The sequence below is a fragment of the Fundulus heteroclitus genome, chromosome 13 (assembly GCF_011125445.2).
Source record: "Fundulus heteroclitus isolate FHET01 chromosome 13, MU-UCD_Fhet_4.1, whole genome shotgun sequence".
Lineage (NCBI taxonomy): Eukaryota > Metazoa > Chordata > Actinopteri > Cyprinodontiformes > Fundulidae > Fundulus > Fundulus heteroclitus.
This window is the reverse complement of record NC_046373.1, coordinates 26,879,587-26,894,873: the sequence shown is the minus strand read 5'-3', so window position 1 is coordinate 26,894,873 and position 15,287 is coordinate 26,879,587. Positions and strand designations below refer to the sequence as shown.

Below are 15,287 nucleotides of genomic sequence, written 5' to 3'. Positions count from 1 at the left end.
AATATTACAATGAGAGAACGGAAAGTTCCTCATTGACCAACAGAGGGCGACAAAGGGCAAACTGTATTTGCTCAAAGTCTTTCTGTTTTGCTATCTGTGGACACATTCAGTTTTTCATGCAGTTCTTCTTCATCACTGTCTCCCTCTGAACTTTGCATAGGTGGATACATCTGGCTTCAGAAAGTAAAAACCCTGCCTACCTGTCAAACAGAAAGCTTATATAAGATAACTCTGATTTAATTAGGTGGTTCTCCTGTTGTGGAACTGCATAGATGAATATTATTCTAGTGTTTTCAGTTAATGTGAGCCAACTCAAGGGTAACTGGACCAGAAGAGCAACCCAGACAACCTTTTCCCCAGTCTCACTATCCAGCTGCAGGCATTAATCCCCCCCACACCCCACCGACATAGACACGACGACAGAGATCGCCTGTAGGTGAAGCTTAATTTATACGCTTATATTAATATTTACACTCTTTTGGCTCTTAATCTATATCTCATTGACCATAGGTGAGAGTTTGAAACAGACTCGGCGCAGGGCCATATTTGTCCAGATCAGAACCATGGCCTCTGATTTAGAAGAGCTGACTCTCGTCTTGACTGTGAACCGCTATATTCCAAAATATATATTATATATAATATTCCAAAAGAACTGCATTGTCTGAAAGACTAAAAACATCGGAATCTGAGGTATGTAAAAACCAGGCACCTTTCTGCGTAGGACAATAATTTGACATCCACTTTAAGAACACCACAAGATATCAGTGATTTAATTATGAATAATAATTTAACCATGAATCAAACATTTAAAAACAGATCAGAAATAGCCAATGTGTGCGAAAAACAGTCAAAGCAACCCAGCTCTTCAGTGCTTTCAGTGATTTGAATATGTTTGTGTTGGCTGACCTGGCCATCGGTTCGTGCTGTAGGCAGATGGAGACCTTGCTGAGAGGCGGGCAAGTTGACCTTCATGGTAACGCAGCAGAAAATGAGATAATTACAATGCAGGTCACTTTTTTTTATTACCCTCACCCTTGAAGGGCTTTGTGCCTCACATCTTCACAAGCATTTCATCGTGCCCTTTCGAGCTCTCTAAAGTTGATCTGTTTTATTTTGTTGCTTCCCCCTACGTTCTCTCATTTCCTCATCGCCATATATTTCCCTTTACCCCCCATATATATACGTGTGTGTGCGTGAGACTATCAGTGGCCTGGCTGTAGCCAACCGCGGGATGAATGTCAAGGACACAGTGCATGCTTGTCTCCCTTAGATAATCCAATTAAAGTCAGGAATTTAATTACAGATTATCTCACACACTCACAGACTCACACGCGCGTATTCCCACACATAAGCATGCCTAGAGATTGGCACATAGGTGGACACACCTGCGTGTTCACAAAAACACGCATTCGAGGAAAAAGGCACACAGTTTCTAGATAAACACACACACACACACACACACACACACACACACACACACACACACACACACACACACACACACACACACACACACACACACACCAAGAACCCACCGGCTCACTCTTTTGCCCTGTCACCGTGTATCAGTGTCACCCTGCAGTCAGCATTAACAACTACACCAGTCTGTTTTTAGAACAACAAGGACACATAGTCTGTAGTAAACAACGGATTATTCACCGCTGAATTTTAAATTAAAGTCACTGGTTTAAATTAGAGATGCACCGATCCGATAACCGGATCGGACATCGGCTCCGATATCGACCAATTAGCTGGATCAGATATCGAATGAATTTTAAATTAATATCATACAGTTACAGCGATCTAGTCACCTCAAGTCAATGTTTGCAACACCGGTTACATCATCATGCAGAACACGCAGAGCAGCTAGCGATGAGCAAACACAGAGCCACACGGAGCAAAGTGCCAGACTGAGCCAAGCCTGCTGTATGGAAGCATTTCAGACTTGACACTCCAACAAGTCCGACTGCTACACGCAATATCTGCAACGAGAAAAATGCAAGGGGTGGTGAAAAAGTTGGTACATTCAACACCACAAACATGGCAATACGGTAGATGGTTCATTCATTCAACATTAGTATCGGCTCGATATCGGGTATCGCCCGATATCTTCCGCCCAGGTATCGTATCGGACTGGAACGGGAAAAAACTGGATCGGTGCATCTCGAGTTTAAATGTGAAAAAAATTCACAAAATAACCAAGTGTTAAGTGTTTTAATAATGGTGACGTGAGCTGCAAACATAGAAATAAAAGGCGTTCATTTATATGCAGAAATTTGCAGGCCACTTCAGTAGGTACACCCGTAGGATTGTTTGTTATAATAAAGCATCTTAATGCATTTATAGATGTTTCGGAGAAAATATAGAAAAAGTAGCATCCGTTAGACAAGCTGATGGACGTTTGCTAATGCTAAGATAGAACTTTCTGTTGTCTTAGCTGGTTCTGCTGTATTTGAACAGTTTGAACAAGTGTCTTTGTCTCTTCTTGACAGAATACCTCATTATATGAAACCATGAAAGTTTTAGTAAAACAAAAGTCTCCAGTTTCAAGCCTTTTTGAGAAGAAAGTACTATTTTGGAGAAATTCCAATCAGGCTTTATATCCCGGCATTGTACTGAATTTGCTTAATTAAAAGTTCAGAATGACAATGACTCCAATGGCCCTGTGGCTCTGGTGTTTTGACCTTAGAGCGACCTTCGATTATGTGGACCACTCTGTCCTCCTGTCTCGCTACATGACTATGTTGGTATCTGTGACACAATCTTAAATTTCATTGCTATGCCAATAATTTGCAGATCTATTCACTGTTGAAGCTAGGGTACAGTAATCATCCGACTGCATTCTCAGCAATCAAACAGTGACTAAACCAGATTTTTGGTTTTGTTTCTAAACAAACAAATAAAAAAAATTAAATAAAAAAATTACAGAATGGATTTTATTTTCTGACAAAGCTGTAGTTGAGTTTGACAACTACTGTGTCAAAAGCCTTGGGGTCATATCGTTCAAGAATTTAAAATTTGATGATCAAATCAAGTCTGTATCATTTGATTTATTTGACTATGTCGATTCATTTATATGTAAATAAAGTTCAATTGTAAATCACCCTATTTTATCTTTAAACATCTATGCTGTCTAACTAGGGTTTTATTATGTTTGTAAAGCTCTTGACTGTCTTGTCCCCCCTATTTACTCGAGTTATTGAGCTTTTCTATTCACACCCGGTCCTTGAGGTCAGACAGTTAACATTTACTCACGATTCCACCGACAGAAAACAAATGTTAGGGTAACCAAGCGTTTTTTTGTGGATCAATAAATTCACCTTAACTCCGGATTCAGCTTCCACGAGACTGAGCCTGCCCTCCTAAATCAAAGCTCAATACTTTTTTTCAATTTAGGAAGGCTTTTAATAGTTAAAAAATGTGGTGGCACTTCTAATTTTAACTACCTTGTTTTCAACCTGCTTTTAATGTTTTCTTTTATCTGTGTGTGTTTTTGTTGTATATTGATTTTGTTAGGCATTTTGGTTGCCGTTATTGTGAAGGAGGAAAGGCTATCCAAATAAATGATTGATTTATTGTTTGATGTTACAGAGACATTCAGAATTAATGCAGCTTTTAAATAGAAACCTTGTATTAAAAAAACTATCTATTTTGCTTCTAATATGGCTTTCCACTTCCATTGTCACCCCTACTTGCCCCCGCTCTTCTCTACTCTGCTCCAGTTGCCTTTCCACAGACCCAGTAAGGCTGGAAGGTGGTGTAGACCTGCTGGGGGTGGCTTTAGCCCCACCTTCAGCCTTCAGTGTTATGCGCTCTGCCGCTATTAATCATCACTGTGTGACATTAACACTCTAAACTAAATAAATGATTTCTCTCTGAGAAATGGCTTATAATAAAAAAGTAAATAAACCATGATCCATCCATTCACCCATTTTCTGACACGCTTATCCCTACTGGGGTCGCGACGGGTGCTGGTGCCTACCTCCAGCTGGCGAGATGGGCGAGAGGCGGGGTACACCTTGGACAGGTCGCCAGTCCATCGCAGGACAATAAAGCATTATAAATAACAAAAAATACACATTTTTTAATTGTATATGCAAGAATGCCTCAAATGTCTTTAAGGATGAAATAATTCACTGAGATAAATATCTGGATCACAGATCGGCCTGCACTAATAAATAAGGCCCAGCTTCTCTCTGCCTGCACAGGTGTGGGGGGGGGGTGGGGTGTGACAGCAGCAGAGAGGAGACCAGACTGTCTGATCTGCTCCAAAGTTTGCCTCATGGAGTTAAAATTTAGGGCTTTATGAGGAGGTTTTGCCTCAGCCATTGCTAGATAAGGACTCTAAAGTGCAAATCTGCTGACATTTGTGAAATTATTTTTACTGGTTGGATTTTGGATATTCGTGCTGCGTTTGATTCAGCAGAGTGTTCTTTGGGTTAGATCCAGACCTGTCACGGCAGCAGTGGGACTGAGGTTTGGTTCTGGTCCTGCAGGAAAGACGAAGGAAAGAGGGAGTTAAAATGTGAAGGTGGAGTGGGGGGGGGGGGGGGGGGGGCAAACCAACAGAAAGAGGGTTACTAGAATGAAACATCCTGGTTTTACAACCTCATGTGATGTATGACAGCAGATATAGTACCTCTAACACATCTGATATATTGTTGTCACACTCTTCAGTTTAACATTTCCCCTGCACTTCCTCAGAGAAAACCTTGTTTCTCCTCGCTCATGGCCAATCGGTGAGCAGCAGTCTGCTCACGTTAATTTTCAACCATACCCAGCTTCAGTCACACCACCTCGTGAGAAGGGACGAAAAAAAGCAAATGCCGGTAGAAAAAAAAACAACCTGGAACTTTTGCATGGAATCCAGTTTGAGAGTTTTTTCCACTGCATTTTTCTCAACCATTTTCTCAGAAGATAGTAGGATTGTGGTTGAGCAAATCAGAACTCTTATGTGAGCAGACTGTTTGTCAGTGATTGGCCATGGGTGTGGCCAGTCAGCGGACAGTGGAGTTAGGGAAAAAAATAAAAAATGAGCTGCAATTTGTCAATACTTCTGAGAGGGGAACACTGAATACACTCAAAGCTGTTTTGTCTCTCGGCTTCACATGGAAAGCGGAGGCCTTCTCTCCGGGCAGCTGCTGCGGTGTGGAGCGAAGCCCCAGCAGTGTAGAAGCTAACGGAGGGCAGAGCAACCGCTGCTGTAGCTGTGGCATGAATTAGCTGCCACTGTCCATGGGCGAGTGGAGTGGTGCAGGGGACTTAATGGCTATGGGGAAGGGGCATGACTGAAACGCTCGCAAAGCGGACAGAGCCGAGTAGAGCTTGGCCAAGCGGAGCCTGTGGAAAAGGTGCATAAATGTGCGTTCATACTGTTTGGTCCACTTTGACTTGAAATCTGTCAATGATCCCTGGGGCTCTTGGCAGCAGCTATGTTCGCTGATGCCTTGGGCCGGCTTTTTAGGCTGGACTCGCATGAAAGTGAAAATAAATGCTCTTCGTGGGATGTTTAGAGTTTAATTCTGGGTTCATAATCCAAAAGGAATAAAAAAGAAATACTAAAAGATTGATAATTGTTTTTGTGCAGGCTCACAACCCCCAAATACATATATAGTAACTGTAGTTCACATACAATATTTTTTAGTCTTACAGCCTTCACTGCAAGTTCACAGACTTAATGTAGTGAAATAATATTATTCTTTTAAAACAAACACAAAAACACAGCTAAACATTCAGCTAATAACCCGGAAATGTGTTACAAGCAGCATTAAATTAGGACGACCGCAAAGAAAAGCTGCAGCGAACTGAGACCTCTGAACAGCTCAATTATTTTTTTATTTATTTATTTATTTTTTTTTTCCCAGTGTCCTGTCTAGCAATATGGCAATAGGAATTGATATCTCAATGCCAGATAGAGCTCAACAGATTTTGCTTTTACAAGTGGAGCAAACAGCTTTCGCCATAGTGCTCCACTTGATTTATGCTTGTAAATAGCTTTATTATGATTCCTGCAAGGAGAATTTCAAATTATATGGACATGACAATGGGAGAGTAAAGGAAGAACAAAAAGTGAAAGAAAAGAAAAAAAAGAGTAGAGGTGAAAGAAAGAGGAGATAAAAGGAAGAGAATGATAAAACCTTCTCCGTCTGCTCCGTCACCTGGAAAGAGAGATGCAAAAAGAACAGCACAACCAACAGACATAAAGCAACAGATACACTCGAATAACACCTAGATGCCATTGCTAAATCATATATATTATTATGTAAGCTGACATGTGTAATGTGATATTTGAAAAAAGAAAGTGAAAAAACATAAATAAATAAATAAATAAATTATAAGATTACTGTATATAAGTGAACACTTAATACCTGGGACCCAGCACCTGTGGGAGATGTGAAAGTGCACTAGTTTAGGTGAAGATTATCCAGAAATAGCTTGATAGTGATTGTGGAGAACCGAAGACCCACCTTCCCCGAGCACAGAGGCAGGCGTCAGGGGACCCGTAACCCCGGACTCCCAAGGGGACCCCTTGGGAGCCCCGGCCCTCCCCCTCGAGGGCCGGGGCCCTCGAGGGGGAGGCGTGCGCCGGCCCACTCCCGGCGCACGCCCGGGTTCCCGGGCGGCCACCGGGAGTGGGCCGGCGCACGCCCGGGAACCCGCCCCAAACCCGAAGCCAACCAATGCGCCAGGGGGCCAAGGCGCCCGCCAACGAAGTGGAGGAGGGCAGGACGTGGGGGGATGGGCTCCGCACCTGGCGGAGACTTGAGATGTTCTCGGGAGAGGGAGCGGACCACACCCATACCTGGAAAAAAAAAAAAAAAAAAAAAAAAAAAACTCATTCACCCCATCCCTCCCTTGTGCCCCACTCACCACACACAGAGAAAAAAAAAAAAAAAAAAAAAAGACGCTGTACACACATTCCCACATAACACTCACATCCAACACTGACCAAAGGGGGGGGAGGGGTCTCCCCAAATCGACTATACGACTGCTTGTGCCCGACCCCCGGCCCCGGCCCCAGACCAGACGCCCCCCGGACCGGGCCACCCCAAGAGGGCGGGCCAACACGACCCGCACGAGCCACCCGGCCAGAACCCCCCCTCCGCCTAAATACCTAATAAACCCCCTCCCTCCCCCCACCTTACCCTTGCCATCCCTGCCCCCCGCCCCCTGGGGGGAGCAGAGGCATCAGCCCCAGACCTGGCAAGCCGCTGACTGCACACCGCAGCCCCCCGCCAAGACCCCGGACACAGTGGCCCGCACCTCCTCCAGGCCCCAGACTCCTTGCCGCCATCGGAGAACGGGGGTGTGCAGAAGACCCCGACCCTCCCTGCGCCTGCTCAAATGTTGTGTTGTTGCATGTTGTTCTCAAGTGCGTTTAAAAACTGGGAGCGCCGAAGGGGATGCACGGCACAGCCCACCCCCCTTCCGGAAGGTAGCTGTTGCCAGCGCACCCCCTCCGTGTGACTGCCCAGAACCCTCAATGTCTAAGTGGGAGAGGAGGTGAAGGGAGCCGTCCGAGGTGAGGCCCACATAACATAAGCCCCCCCCCCCCCAGACATCTTCCCCCCACCCCCCCCCCCCCCTACCATGGCCTATATGAGTGTGCGATGTGAAAAATGTTTGAAGTGAAAGTGTCTAAGATGCATGATAAAATTGGGGAGAGGGGCGTCACCAGAAAGTGGCAACCTCCAGTAACGCCCCCTCCCTCATGACCTACATGTGTGGCGGCGTGATGGAGCAGGCAGAGGGAGGAGTCCGGGGATGGGGAGCAAATGACTGGGAAGCCAACCCAGGGAGCCAGCTCCCCTACTGACTCCAATAGGCACCCCCGCTCCCCGAAAGCCCCACCCAGAGAAGGGGGCCTCGCCAGCGGCACCACCGTAGCCCGGGGGCCAGGGAGAGGCCGCAGGGCCCGCCAGCCAACCACCCACCAGGACCAACACCTCAGCACCCCCCAGCCCACCCACCAAGCCTACTTAAACTAAATAAATAAATAAATAAATAATAATAATAATAATAATAATAATAATAATAATAATAATAATAATAATAATAATAATAATAATAATAAGAGGGGGGGACCCTGGCCAGCCGGCCCGCACGAGCCATCCCAAACCCCACCCCCCAGGTGAAACCCGCACCGGAAGACGACACGGACCAGGACCGGGACAGGGGGCCGGACACAAGCCCACCAGAACGTCAACCCCCCCCAACCCCCCACCCGTGGATTTAATCCCTCCCCAACACTAACGTTCAAACAACTCACCATACATTCGACAGTAGACATCCAGGCTGGGTAGATCCCTACTCCCCCTCCTTTCCCCCTCCCCCCACTGGCAGAGTGCCTCTCCAATGAAGGAGAAGAGCATCTGCCCAGAGGTGTTAATGACCATGCCCCCCTACCAGCTCAACGGGCCCCGAGGCCCCCCAGCGCACCAGAGGCCCCGTGCAGGGGCGGACACCCGGGCGCGCGCCGGCCCACACCAAAAGCGGCACACCCCCCGGAACCGGAACCCCCGAGGCCCCGCCGGGGCCCGCGCCCGAGGGCGGCGCGCCCCAGGGACCCCAGACCCCCAGACCCACCCCGGCCCCACTCAGCGGCAGCACAGCTACCAGGTCAGTAACCCACGTCCGTCAACACGCAGCTCCCAAAGAGCGCCGCAAGCGGCTGCTGTAGGCCACCCGTAGGCCTCCCAAACTCCTCCCAGATGGGGGCAACAGACCCCGGAGCCGGATCCACCAGGCGCCCTACTCCAAGTGCCCCCAGGGCCCCAGGAACCCCTCCATCCAGCCACTGCGCCCTGCAGGAAGCAACCCACCGCCCCCTATTCCACTAAGTGATGGTGTTGATCAGAGGAGCCCAAAGAGACCAATCAGATGTGGAAGCAGATGCTGTCTCTAGATTAATATGATCCAACAAAAGATCTCTATACTGATTGATACTGAGATTTTGTTTACTTTTCCAATTCATGAGGTTCATTCATGAACAGCTCAATTAAACTCAACACTGAAATAAGTAACTGCCCTCGTTATGTTGCTCAAGAGGAGAAAACAATATTTATTCACTCTAAAAAAATCCTAATCATTCAAGTTTTGCATACAAGTTTTTTCGTTTCTCCCACGTTTTGTCCAAGCGGGCCCATACTGTGGCCCACTTCGACTGAAGAGGGTTCAATTCCCCAGCTCAAGGGCACCGGCTGCAGACCCACCAATGCTAGAAGAGGAGATGTGGCGAGGCGTTGTTTTCTGTCATCTTGGAGTGTACACAGCAACGCTGGGAAAGCCAGCCTTTGCTCTGACCTTCACCTAAGGCCAGACCTCTCCCCAATACACGTTCACCACGACAGGATGTCACATTTTCTATGATTCCTGCTCAGATTTCAGTGCAGCAGAAGCATCCACGTCCAGAGGATCATCATGTCGGAGCGTGCTGGGGAAGCTGGGTTATGTAACTGCATGTACGCGGACTGAACCCCACTACAGCAACGGAGAAAGACACCGAGGCGACGGGAGACGAGGAGCTGTCCACCCATCGTCTATTTTTACCACCACTGTTGGACATCGAGCCTCTGCACCCTGTCCTTATCCCTTCATCCCAACCCTTGGTCCATCTTCTCCTTTTTAATTAGCACTCATCTTCTTCTCTCCATCTCTCTTCTGAGTCATCTCCCCTCTCCTCTCCTCCCCTCCCCCCCTCCACTTCATCACACATCTCACCCTCTCCTCCTCCCCTCCTGTTTTCCTCCTCTCCCTCTCTCGTCGCTCAGCCTCTCCAGTATTTTCTCCATTGCCGTGCAAGGCAGAGCGCACACACACACTCACACACTCACGGGTTGCAGGTAAAGGCAGGATTTTTCTCTCTTTTTCTCTCTCATCCACCGTTCCACCGGGTTTTGTGTTATTCTATTGTTTTTTTCTTCTTCTTCTCGCTTAAATGTATCATCTCTGCTTCATGCTGCGTGAAGCAGACATGAATTCAGAAGAAATGCATGTGTGTGTGTGGTTGTGAGACGTTTGACACTGCGTTCGTGTGCTGCAGCTTCATACATGTTTGGAAAATGGCTGTCAAGTGCATTTTGTGGGTGCAGAGAGAGGCATGAGAGCGTACGTGTGTGAGCCTTCACTGTACGTGCACAGTGTGTCTGCGTGTCAGCTTGAGCTCTTAGTATGTGTGTGAATGCGTCTGATGGGAGAGAGAGGATGAAGAAAACAGTGTGTGTGTGTGTGTGTGTGTGTGTGTGTGCTTTAGCATTGCAATGCATCTTGTAGTCAGGTGTGTGTGTTAGGCTTTTCTCCTTTCACCTAGACTTCACAGAAACATGCGTGTGTGTTTATGTGAGATGCAATTTTTGGTGTTAATGTGCGTCCTTGTGGATGGAGAGGGATGATTTGTTTCTGAGTGTTGTGGCAACAGAAGCATAGTGTGTGAGGACTAATGCGTTCAGTTGGCGCGTCGTGTGTGTCCGAAGGTGGCAACATACCTTGCAGGAAGACTGACCTGAATATCCTGACTTTTTGGAAAATGGCTGGTGTTTGCTCATATGAATCTTGGCTGCAGTATGTGTGTGTGTGTGTGTGTGTGTGTGTGTGTGTGTCTGAGAGAGAAAGAGAGATAGACAGTGAGAGCGAGATGGGATTCTGCAGTCAATAATGGCCACGTCTCTGCTTTATCAAGTCTAATTGTGTTCGAGGACGGGGCAGGAATATGTGAGAGTGCAGGCATCTCTGCGTCTACAAGAGTTATGCTTGTTTTTACCACTTAAACACGTCGTGTGGAACTCAGTTTTTTTTTGTTACCTTTACTGAATCAATGCATTCAGGTAAAGCTGCCAAAAGTAACTTGGCTGATACCTTCATAACAACCTCCCTGATTTTAGCCGAGGCAGAAAAGCGGAGGTGGCGGTGACATGAGGTTGAGGTCATTTTATTTTAATTAGAAAGCAAATACATACTGCTGTAAGCTAAATGCCAAAAGCCCATTATGAATTGTATTAAAGGCTGCGTTTGATTTAATTTTGCCTGTCAAAACACTCGGATTGTGGAGAGTTCATCCGTATTTCTTATTCCAAACTTCCCTGGGGCTCCTGAAAAAAAAAATCTTGGTGATTTTTTGAGTTGTTGTGTAATCTAAGAAATGTTTTTTTATTCATTAACTTCTCTGTCAGATATCATTGAATATTTGACCAGTTAGATTTTTTTTCCATGTTTGGACATGCTAATTTCAGTAGATCTCCTTGCTGTGACCTTCTCATCCAGTAAAATGACTTGCTGTGGTCTGACTTGTTTTTTTCATTCTCCGGTAAATAGATCACAACTGAAATATCTCTTAATTTCTGTATTCTTTTAGCATTGTGACATTAAAATGTGTTTTTTTTTGTACAAAAATAGTAGGAACAAAAATAATACAACAATGATGTTTTATGAACAATGATGTTTCACAACAATAAACTAACAAACAGCAATGCAAAATCTAAAAGTTTTCTAATTAAAGGGCACATTACTGGAGACACCAGCCGAGTACAGCGGCTGAGGGTGTGGTCGGTCATGTGTGATACAGGTGCTGATGTGTGGTGACATCATGAAGTATATATAAAAAAAATAAAAAATAAAAAATCATGACCCGATCTAAGAAAGTCAGGAACACATAAGAAACAAAATTGCTGTAATCAATCACTATAGAAAGGATTACAAAGTCAGGTTTAAAACTTTGGGACTCTAGTGAACCAGTCTTTTTAGGAACTGGCACATCTTGCAACAACTAATGACACCACATATTTTTGCTCTTGAGCAGAAAACCCTGAAGGAGAATATCCATCCATCAGTTCACCTAAAGCTCAAGTGCACTTGGGTTATGCAGCAAGTCCACTTCTTAATAGCTTAAAGATTAAGCTATTAAAAAATGTTTGAGAGTGGCCTAGTCAAAGTCCAGGCTTGGGTCTAATTGAGATTCTGGGGCATGACCTAAAAACTTTGAAGCCCAAAGGATTTCAGAGCAATTTCCTTTACTAAATCAATATGTGCAGTACTGCTTTTTAAAATTACTCGTATTATTCTTATCTGGTATTAATATTTTAAAAAGCAAAATTAGAAGAACTTTGCGAGGAGCCAAATACTTTTTCACAGCACATACAAAATATGACTCAACATGTCTTTTGCTTAATTTCATAAATACAGAAACAGCTTTTCATCAAGACAGTTTTTGATGAACATTTTGAAGAATCGGAGGAAAAAATTTTTGCTTAAAATGTTTTCAGAAATCTTTAAATATGTTGTAAAGAATCTCTTTTCAGTTTTTTTCAGGCTTCTGTCATTGTGAAGATGTTTGACTTTGAGCAGACATGATCCTCCACAGTCAGACTTTTTGAAAAACAGAGAACTAATACATTACTTAAATGCTGCCAGGAAGCTTAAATTCAACGTATGACCTTACATGAACTATAGCAAACATCTTTCATCAATGCCATATATATGTAAATATAACATATAAATAGCACATTTCTATCATGTTTTTCTAGTTCTTCCATATCCTTTCCACATGGCTGCAGTTAGTTCATATCACTTATATCATTTGAACCTTCCCTCTTCTCCAGCCACAGTTAAGTGGCAGCCGGTTGGAGAGAAGGCACCATCTGTTTTTTTTTCACCTCAACAAATTCGTCCTTTTGGATATAAATGTGTTGGATGAAAACAAGCATTATTGGCGTCATGTTTTATATGTTTTACCTTCTGCTGATGACTGGCCTGTTTTCTAAAGGCAGGTACAGCCGAGTTATTACAACAGAGTTATTAACACAAATTAATAATTTGTGTAAAGGCCCTTCATTAAATACCAATAATTACCAAAAAACTATCATAAATTCATATTTTATCCAGCAGCATAATCTCACACATAACAATATAAAATAATTGAACCTCTAATTAATATACATTTATTTGTGGCAAAAACAAAAATCTTATGTTAATAATCGTTTTTGATCAAGTCATTAGTGACACTTCAGTGACGATTACAAGTCGGATACCAAGGTAAGTTTTTTTAGCCAGTTGTCAAAATAAGAAACAGATTAGAATGTGAAATTCAAGGAAGTTAGATGCATGTTGATCTTCAGCCAGAGAGTAATTAGTAGCAATCATGCTATTAAGTAGAATTAATAGAGCCCCTTAAATCTAATTATGTAAAATAAATCTTTAAAATCTCTCTCTCTCTCTCTCACACACACACACACACACACACACACACACACACATATATACATATATATATCTTTTAAATGCATGTTGTGCGCAACATATGCCATAATTCTGCTGCCTATGTTCTTTCTCGCCTCCCTCTCTACATTCCTCCATCTCTCCACTCTTCTCCAGCCATACATGGTCATTCAATTATTTATCCTTTCCTCTTCTTGCTTTTGTTCGGTGTCTCTCTCACTCCTGCCTCATTTCCTCTTCCTTTTCTATTTCGTCCTTCCTCGCTCCCACCCTCCCTCCTTCCTGCTGGCCATTCCCATTCGCAGGGTCCCTATTTCCTTTCTGTTTGCACATGTGCAAAGCCATGTTTCAGAGCTCATTTCCTGTTTTTTGTTGTTGTTGTCATCCCCTGCACATCTTAATTTTAACTCTTTTTTTTATTTCACACATGCTCCTTGCCTATAGAAATGCCAATACAAAATAGATTAATTGCAATGTTCATCTTAAGGATTAATCGCACACCTGTGTTCTTTGAAGTTTTCAGGACTGTGGGAAAAGCCACAAGGCATAAAACATTTAGGGAAGAAGAGATTTAATAAGATGTGAAAAAAAAATCAAGAATTTAGCACAGCTTTGTGTTTGTTTCATTTTGTCAAATGACCTCTTCTCATGCTCCAACCATGTTTTTGTCGGATTACCCGTCATTAAAATGTCCCAGTAACATTAACCGACTGTTAATTTGCTGATCCTGACAAAAATCTTGAATTAATTTAACTGCTGTGGCGCTAAAACTCCTTGACCCACTTATTCTTTTTTATATAAATGGCATAACACCCCAAGGAAACTTTGTGTGCCTTTCAACAATGTTTTGCAATAGTTTATCCAGTGAAGTAACACAAAAAATATTTGGAAAAACGATTAACGGAGATCAAGCTTTTAGACAATAGGCAAAAAACCAAGCACAGAATACAGATTTAGTGAAATCAAATAATTTATGACTTATTGATTCTTACCCTGGAGTCCTTTTTCAGCATTTCAAAGCCCAGTTGGTGATGTCAGCTGACCACACATACATGCTCAGCCTGGTTCTGCTGAAAGTTTTTTTCCCCCGTCAAAGTGAGGTTCTTCCTTTCCACTGTCGCCACATGCTTGCAAAGGGTAAGAGATTGCTACAAAGTTAGTGACTTGATGCAATCTTCAAGGTTTCTTTAGATAGATAATTTGGAATTATAAAAACAGCTGAATTTGACTGTATTGTATTATGGTAAAGGTCAAATTGGACTGTAGGGCTGGGAATTTATCTTATGTCAAAATCAAATTATAACATAATTATGACATACCTGGTTATGAATTATTTTGTCTTACAAGTGTTAAGAAAAAAAATCTGTAATTGTTGTGCTTGATGACATACATCCAAACAATTTCACAGCTAGATGTTGCCCTAGTTAGCTAGTTTCAATCGTTGTTTCTCTTTAGTTTGTTGTGTCTGCGTTATTGCATTCAGAAGTATTAAATTACATTATAAACATAAAAAATGTTGTGCTGTAAGAGCAAACGGTTTTCACCTGGGATTTTATTAGTTCTTTCAGTATGATTGCTTTTTATTTCAAAACAACTGTTCGGGTTAGATGTCAGATTCTTAGATTCTCTGCCCATAGAAATATAGACAGGAAAAAGATCACCTGGTTTCCTGTTTAATGTGACAAAAAATATAAACTTTATATTATTTACAACAATATGTCCTGAAGACATGTTAATGTATGTCAACCTGATAAAATGGTATAACATTTTTTCACAGTGAATATGATGCAAAATGATGTTGGTCTCAAAAAGAAAACACACTATTTTTGAAATGTCAGCAATAACTTAATCCTGGTAAATGTACAGGCAACAACCTCTTCGTTGCATATATTTGTTTGCCTGCTTGTTGATATAAATATTAAATCGCCAATCACAAGCCAATAACTTAGACTCAGCAATAATAACTCGCTAATCATCACAAATAGCGTCGAGAGAACAGGAGAAACGGGAGAAAATAGAAATTTAGGTGACTTTCAAGGGGGCATGGTTGTTGGGCATTTTGGAAACTGGTGATTAAC

General features: G+C 43.3%; 1 protein-coding gene across 1 annotated transcript in view; it reads left to right on the top strand.

The window, feature by feature from the left end:
- The first annotated feature begins 9,735 nt into the window (after positions 1 to 9,735).
- LOC105934076 (gamma-enolase) overlaps positions 9,736 to 15,287 on the top strand; it is a 31,418-nt gene continuing 25,866 nt past the window's right edge. Inside the window, exon 1 of the mRNA XM_036145523.1 lies at positions 9,736 to 9,842. The gene's annotated coding sequence lies outside the window, so the exon portion shown is untranslated. The remainder of the gene's footprint in view (positions 9,843 to 15,287) is intronic.